Source organism: Eubalaena glacialis, chromosome 15, assembly GCF_028564815.1.
Source record: "Eubalaena glacialis isolate mEubGla1 chromosome 15, mEubGla1.1.hap2.+ XY, whole genome shotgun sequence".
In the NCBI taxonomy this organism is placed as follows: domain Eukaryota; kingdom Metazoa; phylum Chordata; class Mammalia; order Artiodactyla; family Balaenidae; genus Eubalaena; species Eubalaena glacialis.
In genome coordinates, this window is record NC_083730.1 from 94107694 (window position 1) to 94121494 (window position 13801).

A 13801-nucleotide genomic window follows, 5' to 3' on the forward strand; every position below is an offset into this window, starting at 1 on the left:
CCTACAGAAGAAGGAGGTCCCCAGAGTTCCCTGGGGGTTCTGCTGAGAAGCACTGAGGGCTGCTGAGCCCCCTGCCATGTTTGAATAGTTTGGTTGGCAACTCCCTATACTGCAAGAAGCATCTGAGAAACATTCATGAAGTCAGAAGTCAGAGGTGGGTCTGTTCTACTCAGGCAGCAGCAGCTTGCAGTCAAGCTCCTGGGCAGGCTGTGGGCAGGAAGGCCCCTCTCCAGAGAGGAGGGTGTGGCACTGCAGCCACCCTCCCGCCTGTGCTGTGACAGGCCGGCCGGCCTTCTCCGCCCAGCCCTGTGGTGAGTGCGGTGTGGGCCTGCACATAGGCACGTGCACCGCAGGAGAGCGCTGGGTGGGGCGCGGCGCCTTCCCCTCGCGTTGTGATCCGTTGTGTTTGCCGACCAAGTGTTCTGTTCAATTAAAGTTTAATGTTCTGACACCCCCCTCCCCCATTCACTTAACTGTCCCGGACACCTGCCCCTCCCAGGCCTGGCCCCCATTGCACAGCACGAGGGCACTACTCCACGCATCAGGACCTGGTGAGGGATATTCGGATCCTTTCCACCGGCTCCGTTTTATAAGCAGCGTCCCGTGGGCATCTCTGCGCTCTGCCCCTTACCTGGTCATTTTGCCCTGGGAACGAGGAATTGCCCCCAAGGTGGAAGTGGCGTGCCGAGCGCACGGGCCAGGGGCTGAGCTTTGACACCCAGGACTGTCCCCTCCGGGAATGGGCCCTTGACCCTCACCTCCCCATCCTGTTGGTCAACAGAAGTGGTACAGTGGGGAGCAAAGTCAGATTTGTGCCCTTGGGGCTCACAGGAGAGTGGGGAGAGGCAGAGGACTAAGGGGGCGCTTCCAGGTACTTGCTGGGGGATGGGGTGAAGTGGGGAGCAGCTGAGAGCCTGGGACGCCTGAGCGGACACCGGGAGCTCCCCAGGAGCGGTGTCTCAGCTGAGACCACCAGTGCTCCCCCCGCAGCCCGTCACGTCCCATCTTCCTCGCCAGAGCCGCAGGCAGGGCCGAGCACCATGAGTGACAGGCGTGCCACTTGGACGGCCACTCACGTTCCAGGTTCCCGGAAACTCGGGCCTTTCAGTTTGAAAACATTTCCTTATTTTGAAACAATTGAAAACTGGCCAGAAGTTGAAAATGGGGTACAAAGATCTTTTTTCCTTTGAGCCTTTTGAGAACAAGTTACTGATCTGCTGCCCCATCATATTCCCCTAATACTTTTATGTGTTTCCTTCAGATAAGGAATTCTACACATGCACAGCACCTCCATGGAAATCAGGGAATCAGTCCTGGTGCTTTACCGCCTCCTAATTGCCAGACCCCGTGAGAGTTGAGGTAGTTGTCCCAGTAATGCCCTGGATGTGAGAGAATCCAAATCCGCCCCATAGCACTGGCTGCCTTTACTCAACAGGGCTTTCAGTGCCCTTCAGCCTGGGACAGTCCCTGGGTTTTCCTGGCCTTCCATGACCTTGACTTGAGGATTGCAAGCCGGTTACTCTGCAGAATGTCCCCCAAAGTGGCCATGTTTGACGTTTCCTTGTGATTTGGGGTTTGCATTTGGAAGGACTATCCCAGAAGTGACGCTTGGTCCTTACTGCGTCTCCTGGGCGGCACGTGGTCTTGCTCACCTCACCCCGTCGCTGATGGTGTTCATCCCCATCACCTGGTTAGGGTGTTGCCGACCAAGCTTCTCCACTGTGAAGTTCCTCTTTTTCTCTTTGTGTAAGTATTTTAGCGGGTGGTGCTTTGAAGCTATGTAAATATCCTGTTTCTCATCAAATTTTCTATTAACTAATTCATTAGTTTCCCTAATGTGCTTACCTAATTCTCAGAATTCGTGAACACTTTACTCTCCCTTTTACCCCAGTTCTGGGATCTCAGACGTCACCGACGCTCCCCGCACATGGACACAGTGTACAACCCCGTCACCAAGAGTCACTCTTCATGATTTACCCTTCACCCAAATGGTGATTGATGTAAATAACTGAGTTCCACAACGCATTTTACCCACTCTTATCCACACCTGTTCCCACATGAAGCACGCTCTTCAAACTCACTCACCCTCATTCAAATTCTGCGCAACATGTCAGCAAAATTAGTGAACGTGCTTTAGGGTTAGGGGTTAGGGGTTATAACGCCCTGGGCTGCTACAGAGTGTGCCACCCCTCGACCTTCCCAGGAAACATGTAGAGCTCTGGGCCTGTCCTGGTCCCCTGTGGCCAGCAGACCCTGGTTGCCCTGGATGGGGACTGGTCACAGTCAGAGGCGGGACCCTGGTGAGGACCTCTCATGAGGACCTCTAGGGCATTTTCCTCCCTCCTACCCTTGGCAGGCACTGGGCTCCATCCTGAAAGTCCCAGAGCCCTGAGTCAGCCAGCTGCATCAGGTCTGCTTTGGAGAAAATGGACTAAAGTCTCTGGAGCTGACCCTTGACAGACCGGACCTCCTGCGGAGGGCCACCTATGCCGTGTCAGACCTGCGGAAGGAGGCAAGGGGCTCGCCCCTCCTCCACAGAGCACCTGGAGGGAGGGGGCTCTGCCCTCTGGGTCCTGCCAATCAGGCCTCCTGCCCACCACTTCCCTCCCTGCTTCCTGGCTTGACCCCAGGCCCTTCTGAGAAGAGGGTGTTGGCCCACAGTCTGTCCTGCTCGCCCCTCCTGAAAGGGCCAGCCTGAGCCAGTGGACATTGGTGAGATGCAATGACCAGGCAAGAGTGCCTCTTTCTGTGTCTCCCCTACTGAGATGAAGACGCAGATAGCGGCCATTCCAACCTGCTGATGGCTGGGGGAGGGGCCCAGAGGACGGTGAGGGGTGGGGTCTGGCTATTCCTGGGCTTTCCGGGCTCCAGGAAGGGGGGGGCTGTGACCAGCTCCAGGGAGCCCCCCTCCTTGTCCTCATCCTCCCATGGCTCCTGGAGGCTGAGAGCTGTGTCCAGAGCTCCCAGACAGGGCCAGAGTGACCACCCAGCAGTGGCCTTGGTCTGTCTGTGAAGGGCCCTGCCTCTACCCTCACCCACCGTGGTCTGGAGGGAAGGGGACAGAGCAGAGGGTGCCTGTATCTGTCCCTTAGGGCTGCTGTAACAAAATACCACAAGGGAATTCCCTGGTGGTCCAGTGCTTAGGACTCCACACACTGACTGCTGAAGGGTGCGTGTTCCATCCCTGGTCGGGGAACTAAGATCCCACAAGCCGCACGGTGCAGCCAAAAAAAAAAACAACGAGGTGCCACAAACTAGGTGGCTCAGAACAACAGAAATCTGTCGTCTCACGGTCCTGGAGACTGGAAGTGTGACATCTAGGTGTTGGCAAGGCCTTGAGGGCACCGGGGGGAGGATCTGATTCAGGGCTCCCTCCAGCTTCTGGTAGCTCTTGTCTTGGGACAGCATAGCTGCAGTCCTCACAAGGCATTTTCCGTGTGTGTGTGTGTGTGTGTGTGTGTGTGTGGTGTTCTGTCCAAATTCCCCCTTTTTATACCAACACGATCGTAGTGGGTTCCGGCCAACCGGAATGATTTCCTCTTGACTTGATCATCTGCAAAGACCCCATATCCATGTCATGTCACATTCACAGGTACTGGGGGTTAGGACTTCCACACGTGGATTTCTGGGAGCACAGTTCAACCTGTAACAGTGTCCCTGTCTCTGGCAGTGATCCCCACCCCTTGCTGGCCTGAGGCACCTTGGTCCCTCCCTGGGGCAACCCCATCACACTTACTGGGGGCCCCAGGCAGGAGACCCTATCCCTCCTGGCTGTAGGACTTGGGTCTGGCTCTGGGATCCTCCGCCCAGTGAGGGCTGGGGCCAGCCTGTCCTGGGGTTGGAGGTGCTAAAGTATTGAAGGTAGTTAGATGGAGGCCTGGCTCTCTGGGTGCAGAGCCATATCCATATTGGCGGGGCCAGCGGGGCCCGGACCGTGTCTTCAGTATCCAGAGAGCGGAGAGTGTGGACGGAGTGAGGCGCAGGCACCCTCAGTTCTAACCCAGTATAGAAGCACTAGCGTGGATCCGCTTCTGGAGCCGACCCCTGGGGAGCCCGGGCCTGTGTGTCTGTAACAGCATCCGCGGGGTTCGTGCAGCTTCTCGCGGACCTGGGCCCCTGCGGGATTACACAGCTGGGAGCCCTTCTGTGTGGCCGGACCGTGTTCATCTGAGTCACGCACTTGGTGCTGGTGGCGCCTGAGTGCCACGCCACTCCAAGGCTGTGTCGTTGTGGGTGAGCCATGCCTGCCCTCACTCGTGGTCCCGACAACACCGCAGTGTCCTTCCCTTGAGCAAGATGCCACCCTCTGGTGGCCTGTGGAGCCCGTGCTGTCCCCAGCTGGGACGCGGGGGACAGCGGGCGGGAGGGCAGAGCGCAGGCGTTGGTCTTGGGCGCGGGCACGGAATCTCGTCCTTGGGGCTTTGCCCCAGGGTTTCTCTTTATTTTCTCACTAGAATTTCATCAGGGCTCCAGTCGACCCTTGAGCCAGTGGGGCTGGGGCGCTGACCCTCTGCCGTCAGAATGGAGTATGACTGACGGTCGCCCTCCGTCACCCTGGTTTCACATTGGTGGATCCAGCCTGCAGCATTTTCTATTGAAAAAAATCCACACGTGAGTAGATCCGAGCGGTTCAAATCCGAGTTGTTCAAGGGTCAACGGTATTTTACGAAAGCATCCCCGCATTAAGGCGCTGTCACTCAGGGCACACAGCGTTCTTCGTACAGAAGTGGGTCATAGTGGTACTTCCGAAGGGCCGCACGTGCACCGGGGACCGGCCGGCCCCGCCAGCCACCCGAGGGCCAGCCGCCCCTGCGTTCTTACTCTCATGAGTGTTCTGATGGCCCTTTCTTGTTACAGTGTTGATGCCGTTGAACAAGTTAATCGACACGTTGAAAAGGTGTGTTAAAACTCACAACATTAAGTTTAAATACAGTTTTTACACCAAAACGAGAATATATTAAAATTTTTCCTTTCTGGCTTTAATGGAAGTAAGCTCATCAACAACTTTTTCCTTTTGTTGAGAAAGTCACAGTTTAATAGGCAGCATATTTGTAATACTACATAAAGTATGTTTTGTAAACAGTGACATCCTACACTAAATGAAATATGTAAGCATATCAAACTTTGTTATTAAAATCAGAATTTGTTAAAGGTCACTTAACACTCAGCTGTTAACTGTGAACCCAAATGGTCCGGGGTCTTTTCTAGTGGGAGATTTCTAAGTACCATTCCCAGCTTTTCTATGCTAATTGGTCTGTTTACATTGTCCTTATTTTTGGGTCCATTTTGTTAACGTGTATTTTTACTAGGAATCACCAATTTCTTCTAGGTTTCCAATCTGAAGCAAAAGATTTCTTTTATTTGACTTTAATTTTCCCTCTCTTTCTAGTTTTCTATAGAATTGTCACAATTAATGAGCACTATTGAAACATTATTATTAACTGCAATCCATATTTTATTCTATTCAAGTTCCCTTCCTTCTACCTTTTTCTGTTCCAGGATCCCATCCAGGGCACCACATGACATGTGATCATCATGTCTGTTTAGGCTCTTCTGGGCTTGGACAGGTTCTGAGACCCTCCTTGTTTCGATGACCATGGCAGGGTGGTGGAGGACTGGGCAGGTACTCTGTAGGCTGTCCCGCATTGGGATTTACTTGGTGTTTTTCTCATGGTTAGACGGGGGTTATGGGTTTTGTGGAAGCAGATCACAGAGGTCAAGGGCTTTCTCATCACTTTATATCAAGGCAGTAGGCTCTCGAGACACTTACCACTGTTACCGTTAACCTTGGTCACCTGGCTGAGGTAGTTTGTCAGGTTCCCGCTGCGTTTTGGAACCTTTCCTGACAGCTCCAGCCAATCCTGACCACTCCCCTCTCTGAGTTTCTGTAGCTCTGATCTTCAAGTCACATGTTCCTTCCTGTAGTATCTGTTCTCTAGAAATCCCATGTCTGGGAGTCTCCAGAAAGTTGACAGTTTTCAGGAGGAGAGAATATTCTGCTGTACCCTCCTCTCCCTAGCTCGGTACTGGACTCATGGTAAGAAGGTGATGTATTTATATCAAGCTTCTGATACCGAGTTCCCCTGCTGAGTTTATGATTAACCTTTCTTTACAGAAGTGTATCCCTTTTCTTGTCCCGCCCCTGTTCCCCTCAGGATTGAGGAGTATCAAAGAAAAGGGGCGGGGGGGGGGCACCGGTCAAGACCCTGCAGGGCCCTCCTGGGTTCAAAAGACCCTCCATGTCCCCCATTTCTTGTTTGCAGAGAAAGGCTTTAGTCTCCTAGGCCTTTCCTGAGTTCCAAAGAGCGGACATATGCACTTACTAATTAGGGAAGATAGGGAATGCAGAAACGAAGGAAAAGCAGGCCCAGATGGTGTCAGAGGAAACACCAGGGGCCAACCAGGAATTAAAATTCTTAACCCATCACATAGGCTCTAAATAAATAATAAAAAGCCTCAACCGTGGCCTTTGCTCTCTCCTAGAAACAGGTTAAAGGATGACAAGACCATGATTTTCTAGTTTGCTTTTCAGGGACATGAAGATCAATCACAGTCACCAATGACACATCGAGTCACAGGATGGTGCTGGGAAGTCTGCAACTGAGGTCTCATCAGGAAGCTGAAATCACCAAGACCCCCTCTCATTTATCCTTTTTGCCTTTAAAGACCTTGCACCCTGGCCAGCCAGCAAGATGGACCTGAGACAAACCTGCATCCCCCACCTTCTGGACTGGTGCACAGCTCAGGTCCAGCCGCTTGTCAATATTCCAGAGGCAGGTGCTGGCAGGAACAGAAAAGTTGCTTTAATAAGAAAGCCAGCAGTCTGGGGAGAAGGCAAACTCATGTCCCAAAACCAACTCCAAAGAGTCTGCTTAGCCACGAAAAAGGTGAAGTAATCTCAGTTAATCACTGAGGTAGGGGGTCCGAGTCATCCCACGCCCCACTGTGTGCAGGCTTGTGGACTCCTTGTGACCTCTCTTTAGATGCTATCCTGCTCACACAGTTTGCTCGTGAGGTTACTGAAGGCCAAGCTGGGGAAAAGGTCCAATCATCTGTTAGTTACTTATTCTTTATTTATATTTCTTTAATCTAAGGAAAGAACCAACAGGTTAGGCAAAGTATTATGTGACCAAAACATTTGGAAGATGTGCTTGGGTTAGTTAAAATATAGCTTTGCTGAAGTGGTAGGACAAACGGGGCCTCCTGCAGAGAGCTCTTTCCTGCCAAAAGCTGCTCACAGATTAATAAAACTCTCTCTGCTCCAAACGCTGATGTTTCCGTTTGTTTGGCCTCATTGTGTGTCAGGCACACGAACTTGGGTTCAACAACACTTCTGGGTCAGTGGCTTTTGACTAGGAGATGGCACGCTTTTCTCATGTCATAATCCGAGGGCATGGAGCGCATCTGTTAGGCCAGAGAGAGCAAGAGGACAGATCGGGCAGTTCCCTTTTTCCCTTTGGCAGATGTCGTGCTTTGCTTTCTTTTAAGCAGAGTCTCTCCCTGACCCTTAGCACCTTTACCCCACTTCGCTCACTCTGCCCGCAAAGGATCTGCCCGGTGAAATCTTTGATCAATTGTTTGGGGACAGAAGGGCGAGAACCTTCTCTTGGTGCACACGCCCCCCCCCCCCCCCCCCAACGCTGATAATCCCAGAGCAGCTGTCTTGAAACAAGGGCATGAGGAAGGCCAGCCACAGAGGGCTTTGTTTTGTTGAGTGGAGTTTGCAAGTTGATGTAACCCAGCAATGGGCTCGTGCGTCTGTGGCACAGAAAGCCCAACTCCTGCAGCGGGAGTTTGCAGCAAAGTAAGGGCTTATGGCACCAAGCAAGAGAGTGGGTGACAAGCCTCAGATCCACTCCAACTTGACCGTTTTTAAAGGGGAAGAACAAAGAAGTTGGGGTTAATTATCATCTTGTGACACATTTTTTAATATTTTTTATTTAGCTGCGCTGGATCTTAGTTGCGGTACACGGGATCTTCGTTGTGGCCTGCGGGCTCTAGTTCCCTGACCAGGGATCGAACCTGGGCCCCCTGCACTGGGAGTGTGGAGTCTTAACCGCTGGACCACCAGGGAAGTCCCCTTGTGACATTTCTTAGTCGTAGTTTTGGGGCTCAGGATGTCTCTGGTTTGCCACTCTCTGGAGATCCATGGCTTGGCCATCCGTGAGCTCATCTTGCTCTGGAGAAAAAACACGACTTTGTATGTTGATGATGAGACCTCATCTGACTCTGGGGGTGAGTGCTCAGTGAGCAAAGGATTAGGTCAGAGGGGACAAGAAAGGGAGTAAAGTTTTGGACAGAGACTAATCATCAACATGGCAGGGGAGCTCGGTTTTAGGGGGACTTGGTTTCACAGAGAGCTGCTTGTGAGAACAGAGATGAAGGGGGACTGCAGGGGAAGACAGAGGGAGACCCGAGGTTCTGGTAGTGGGAGAAGAACTTTTGCAGATAAGACCTCGGAGAGCTAAGGAGGAGAATTTGAAAGCCTTGCTGATGTTGTGGAGGGAGGAATTTCCCTCTACGCTTCTAGGTTCTTCTGACTGGTCTAAGATTTAAACTGACATGAGACAGATTAACAGGAGAAAGTCACACAGAAGTTTAATAAAACGTATGCTTGGGAGCGACCCAAGAAAACTGAGTAACTCTCCAAAATGCTGGAAACCGTCACCTTTTTCTTTTTCCAGAAATAATGTATTTATAAACACAGAAATGGTTACAACAAAGATGGCCGTGACGAGTGGGTATGTATATATTTATATATGTATATATTTATATATAAATCCTCGTCCAGCAACTGACTGTGGCACCTAAGGAGGTAAGTCCAGTCCTTGCCATTTGCCCCGAACCCTCCCTTCTCTGCAGCGCCCCCAGTTGTGGGGTCTCACAAAGAACCCACAGCTCCTTAGGCCGGGGATGGGGAGACTGAGCCCAGGGCCTCAGCTGGCAGAGAAGCGGAGAGGCTCCAAGGAGAACCATAACCCACACTTCTAAGCCACCCTCGACCAATTTGGGGATCTCCAGCCCCTGGGGACCACATCTCAGCCCTTGCCCCTTTAACAGTAAAGGAGGTCTGACCGCCCCCATCTCCTTCCAGCATTAGGTAGGAAGTGAATCGAGATCATGACGGGAAGAAAGCGGCTCCCAGGGACAGGGGCACAGCAAGAATAGAACAGGAGGCTGGTTGCATTTAGGGCTCCCTCCTCTCTGATGTCTGGGAGGACTGGCCTCTCGTCCTCCGTCAGCCCGAGCTTGGAGGATTACGAGGGTGAGGAGAGAGAAAGTGCCCACGCTGGAAAAGTCTCTATGAGGTCACAGCAAACCCCTTCCCTGAGCACCAACCCCCAGTGTTAAAAGCTATGCTTGGGCGGGGAGGCTGCTGGATTTTGCTACCAGTTCAGTACTCCACTGACTTTCAGGAGGGCTGACGTTCCTTTTGAGAGAGGCTGAGAATAAGGATGGTATCCTGTGGAGGAAGGCCGTGCCTGAGGCCCAAGGAGATGGAGCCGTGGCCTGTCAAGGAAGAAGACGACTTTTTCCACCGAGAGGAGCTGCAGAAAGAAGGGACCAGAACTTCTTTCCCCTCTACCTGGCGGACCGCAGCACAGGTCTCCACGAGCTGGCCAGGTGCTCCAGCTGGATGGTGCTGCTGGTGACAGTGAGACAGAGGTCCTCGTGATGCTCCGCCGTCTTTAGGGGGTCAGGTCAAAGGAACACTGGGGGGAGGGCTGGTGGGCTGCCCCCGGGTACCAGAAGTGTGGTGGCTGTGGCCGCTGTGAAGCCTGGGGGGCCTGGGCCTCAGGGCAGGGTGAGAACAGATGTGCATCAACAAGGGCGTGGTCGGCTGTTGCCGGAGAAGGGCTGCCGGGCTGGCTCCGCGCCCTGCCCCCGCGCCCTGCCCCACCTCGCTGGCTGTGCTGCCTCCGCGCGCCTGCCCTCGGGCATCAGCGTGGACAGAGTCCAAGTCAGAGCAGCTGACCCCACAGAGCCAGGCGTCCGTTACCCAGAATATACGGTGGTACCCATGCCGTGGACAGGACTGCGGACTGCTGGAGTCTCCTGTTCTCAGAGGTGGAGGAGGGAAGGGGGTCAATCAAGGGGTCCCGGTTTGGTCATCACGTCCCTCTCAGGATCCCTGCGACAAGGGCCTCGTCAGCTCAGACCTCCCCAGCTTCAGCTCCCATGAGTGTCTCAGCTCTTCCCCCGCTCACAAGCCCTGCGGGTGGTCCCTGACCTCTCTGAGAAGACAGCATTGACCCTCACAGAGGAAGGAGGTGGTGGTGGGGATGGAGGTGGCACCGTGGCCGCTAAGAACCCCTGGGGCCGAGAAAAGAAGCGGATGCTGGAATCAGGGCTCCCTCTGACCTCTCCCCTGACGATGATGACCATCAGAGAGAGCCGGACGTGCTCCCTGACCTTCTACTCGAAGGCGGAGATGCGGATGCACTCCAGGTCACACACTGAGACCAAGCCCCACAAGTGCCCACGCTGTTGCAGCCCTTCGCCAGCAGCTGCTACCTGGCCCAGCACACGCGTATCCACTCAGGGGCCAAGCCCAGAGGTGTAACTTCTGTGAGAAGTCTTTCCGGCAGCTCTCTCACTCCAGCCGCATGCCCGCATCCACACCGGGACACCCAGGTGTGCACAGCCAGGCTGTGAGAACACCTCCACACAGCTCGAACCCGCAGTCCCACAGGCCGCGGCGCAACAAAGGTAAACCCTGCCAGGGCCACAGCTGTCACTGGGCACGCTCCGACACAACCTCGCTGGAGACGCCCCTGTCCACACACACCGTGAAGCAAGGTGTACACCTGCGCCGTCTGCAGCCGGGCCTACACGCTGGAACCACACCTGACGCAACACATGATGCGCAAACACATCCCTCCTGATCTCCTGCAGCGGTGGCCCAGGCCCAGGCCCTCACCCTAAATACCATCCTCGGCTAAAGACCAGAGAGCCTGGGCTTCCCTGGTGGCGCAATGGTTGAGAATCTGCCTGCTAATGCGGGGGACACGGGTTCGAGCCCTGGTCTGGGAAGATCCCACATGCCACAGAGCAACTGAGCCCGTGGGCCACAATTACCGAGCCTGCGTGTCTGGAGCCTGTTCTCCGCAACAAGAGAGGCCGCAATAGTGTGAGGCCTGCGCACCGAGATGAAGAGTGGCCCCCGCTTGCCGCAACTAGAGAAAGCCCTCGCACAGAAATGAAGACCCAGCGCAGCCATAAATAAATAAATAAATAAAGAACTAATTGAAGGACTTTATTTGGAAATACAAATATATGTTAAAAAAAAAGACCAGAGAGCCTGTGGGGGAGGGTGATTCGCGACCTCAAAGGGGAGGAAGGCAATTCACACGGAGATGGAAAAGCAAAGGCTTTGTAAACAAACCGCTGGGCTGCACTCCGAAGGCCTGCAAGCCCTGGGCCTGCCCAGCCTCAAGACCAAAGAGCGAGCCTGGAGTCAGCGACCACCACAGAGACCTACGTGGTTTACTGGCTCGGGGATCTCACACGTGCGAAGCAAAGTCCCGGAGCGACGCCCCTCCGTGCGCGGCAGGCGGCGGGCGGGACAGGCACCAAACTTCCCGCTCTGCCCGGTGAGGGCACAGGCTGAGAGCTGAGGTAACCTGCAAAGGCCCGAGGGCGGGGGCCCGGCCAGGCTGGCTTCCGTGTGGCCCGTTGCACCCCAAAAGCCCGCTCTGCCGCCCTCCCACCCCGACGCAAACAGGTGAGCCACGGCAAGCTGGACCGAAGGCTTTGCATTGTTCTAAAAAATTACCGTCTAACTATGCAAACAGACACCAAGTTTTAACAGCAGAGAGAGTTTGCTTATGGCGATACTCAGTCGGGCCCGCACCGCAGGCATGACTCCCGGGCTGCGCCGGGTCCTGCAAAGCACCCGTGCGAGGCGCGGCGTAACGTGCAGCGGCAGCTTCCCAGCCGCGGCCGCTGAGGCAGCTGGCGATCGCTTTTTCAAACAGCACGTGCAGACCTGTGTTCACAACTACCTCACTTCTGTGGAACAGGCTCCTGGAAGCGAGCGTAAAGGGCGCGTTTTCAGTCGATGCTGCCAAACCGCTATCCGCACGGGTTGAGGGAACCTGCGGAGAAGTGCCGCGCTCCCGGCGGAGGGTCTGGCCTGCTTCCAGCTCTTTCCTCCCGACAGGGCCTCCAGGGCGCCCGCCAGGCGACGCGCTCTCGCCGCCGCTTCCGGGCCTCAGCGCCTTGTCACGGGCTCCTGCCTCGGGGCCCCACATTTCTTCCCGTCGCGACTGGCAGGAGGCCCGCGACCCCGCACCCTTCGAGGGACCCGGGTGTCCTCTAGCGCCGACAGCCCGCCCCACCCGGCTCCAGGAAGGGCGGGAAGGAGGCTAAGGGCCGAGCTCATGGAGAGGGTCCTGGAGTTCGGGAAGGAAGTGGGCTCGGGGGGCACCCCGAACACTGAGGGGACCCGGCCCGGCGGGCACAGAGGGGGCGGGGGGCAGGCGGCTCTGCCCTGCGTCCTGCCCGGACACCTCCGTCTGGCCGTGGCCCTGCGCCGCCGGACCTCTCCCGGCGCCCTTCTCCCCGCGGGGCCCGAGAAGCCTCCCCGGCGGCCCGCCCCGGACGCCGGACTCAGTCACCGTCACCCGGACGCCCCCCTCGTTCACTCACCTTCATCCGCACGCCCCCAACTACCCGCGCCAGGCGCCCGGGGCCGCTTCCACGCTCGGCGCGCACGTGCTCCGCCCGCACGTCCGGGGAGGCGGCGGGAAGGCGCGGTCGCCACAGAGTATCGAGGCCTCCGCCAATCCCTGCGAGGGCCCCGCCCGACGACCCCCGCCCGTGCCCTGCGCCCCGTAAGTCCGGGGGGCCTGCGGGTCCGCCCGCCTGGGTTTGGGGCGTTCCGGTGGTTCTCGGGGAGCCGAGAGGTTCTCGGGGGTCCGTGGCATTCGGGGGGGCTGCACGGGAGCCGACAGGTTGGGGGGCGAGGGGGGGCGTCGGAGGCGCCACCCAGCCTGCTTCTGCGCGTCCTCGGGTCCCAGAAGGAGCGGAGCCGGGGTCCTGTGGGTGCTGAGTTGGGGTGGAGGAGATGGCGCCACGACCTCCGCCCCTGCAGCAGGAGGAAGCTGTGACCCTGGATTAACCCCACGCCACCGCCCTGGAGCTCTGCGGAGACAAAGCCCGGCTGGGGTCGCAGCCCGGGGGGCAGACACCCCCGCCCCTCCCGTGCCTCCGCACCCCCAGCCGGAGGCCCCCGGGGATCCCACCCCCGCGTGACCCTGGGGCGCAGCTGCGCGCGGTGGAGAGGCCTTCGCGACGGTGGGGGCCTGGGGGCCCGAGTTCTCGGTGACCCTGGTCAGTCACGCAGGGGAAGCCTCTGAAGTGCCGCCGTCCTGGCTCGGACACGGTCTGGCCTCTCCCCTGTGCAGTTTAGTTTGGGGAGATGTTGCACACACAGCGAGCTGGAAGGCGCTCTAAGAGAGGAGACCAGGAGGGTTTCGAGTTGCTTTTTAAAGGGTGGTCAGGGCAAAAATTTTCTGACATCAAAGCTCATGCCTAAACTTACGCAAAAGACTTCGGCAGAAAGAGAAACATTTCAGCGTTTGTTCACTTGAAAATCTGGAAACGACCCCAGCGCCTGGTGGACTATTGCTAAACACATCACACTTCACAAACAGGATGGGCTCCTGGAGGGTAATTAGTAGTTGCGCGGAGAAAGAATGCTTCCTGACCCGACTAGTGATACATTGTACAATAAAAATCGCTGTTACAAAGCAGTGTGAGTGAGACGAGCCCATTTGAAAAGTACAGACACAAAATG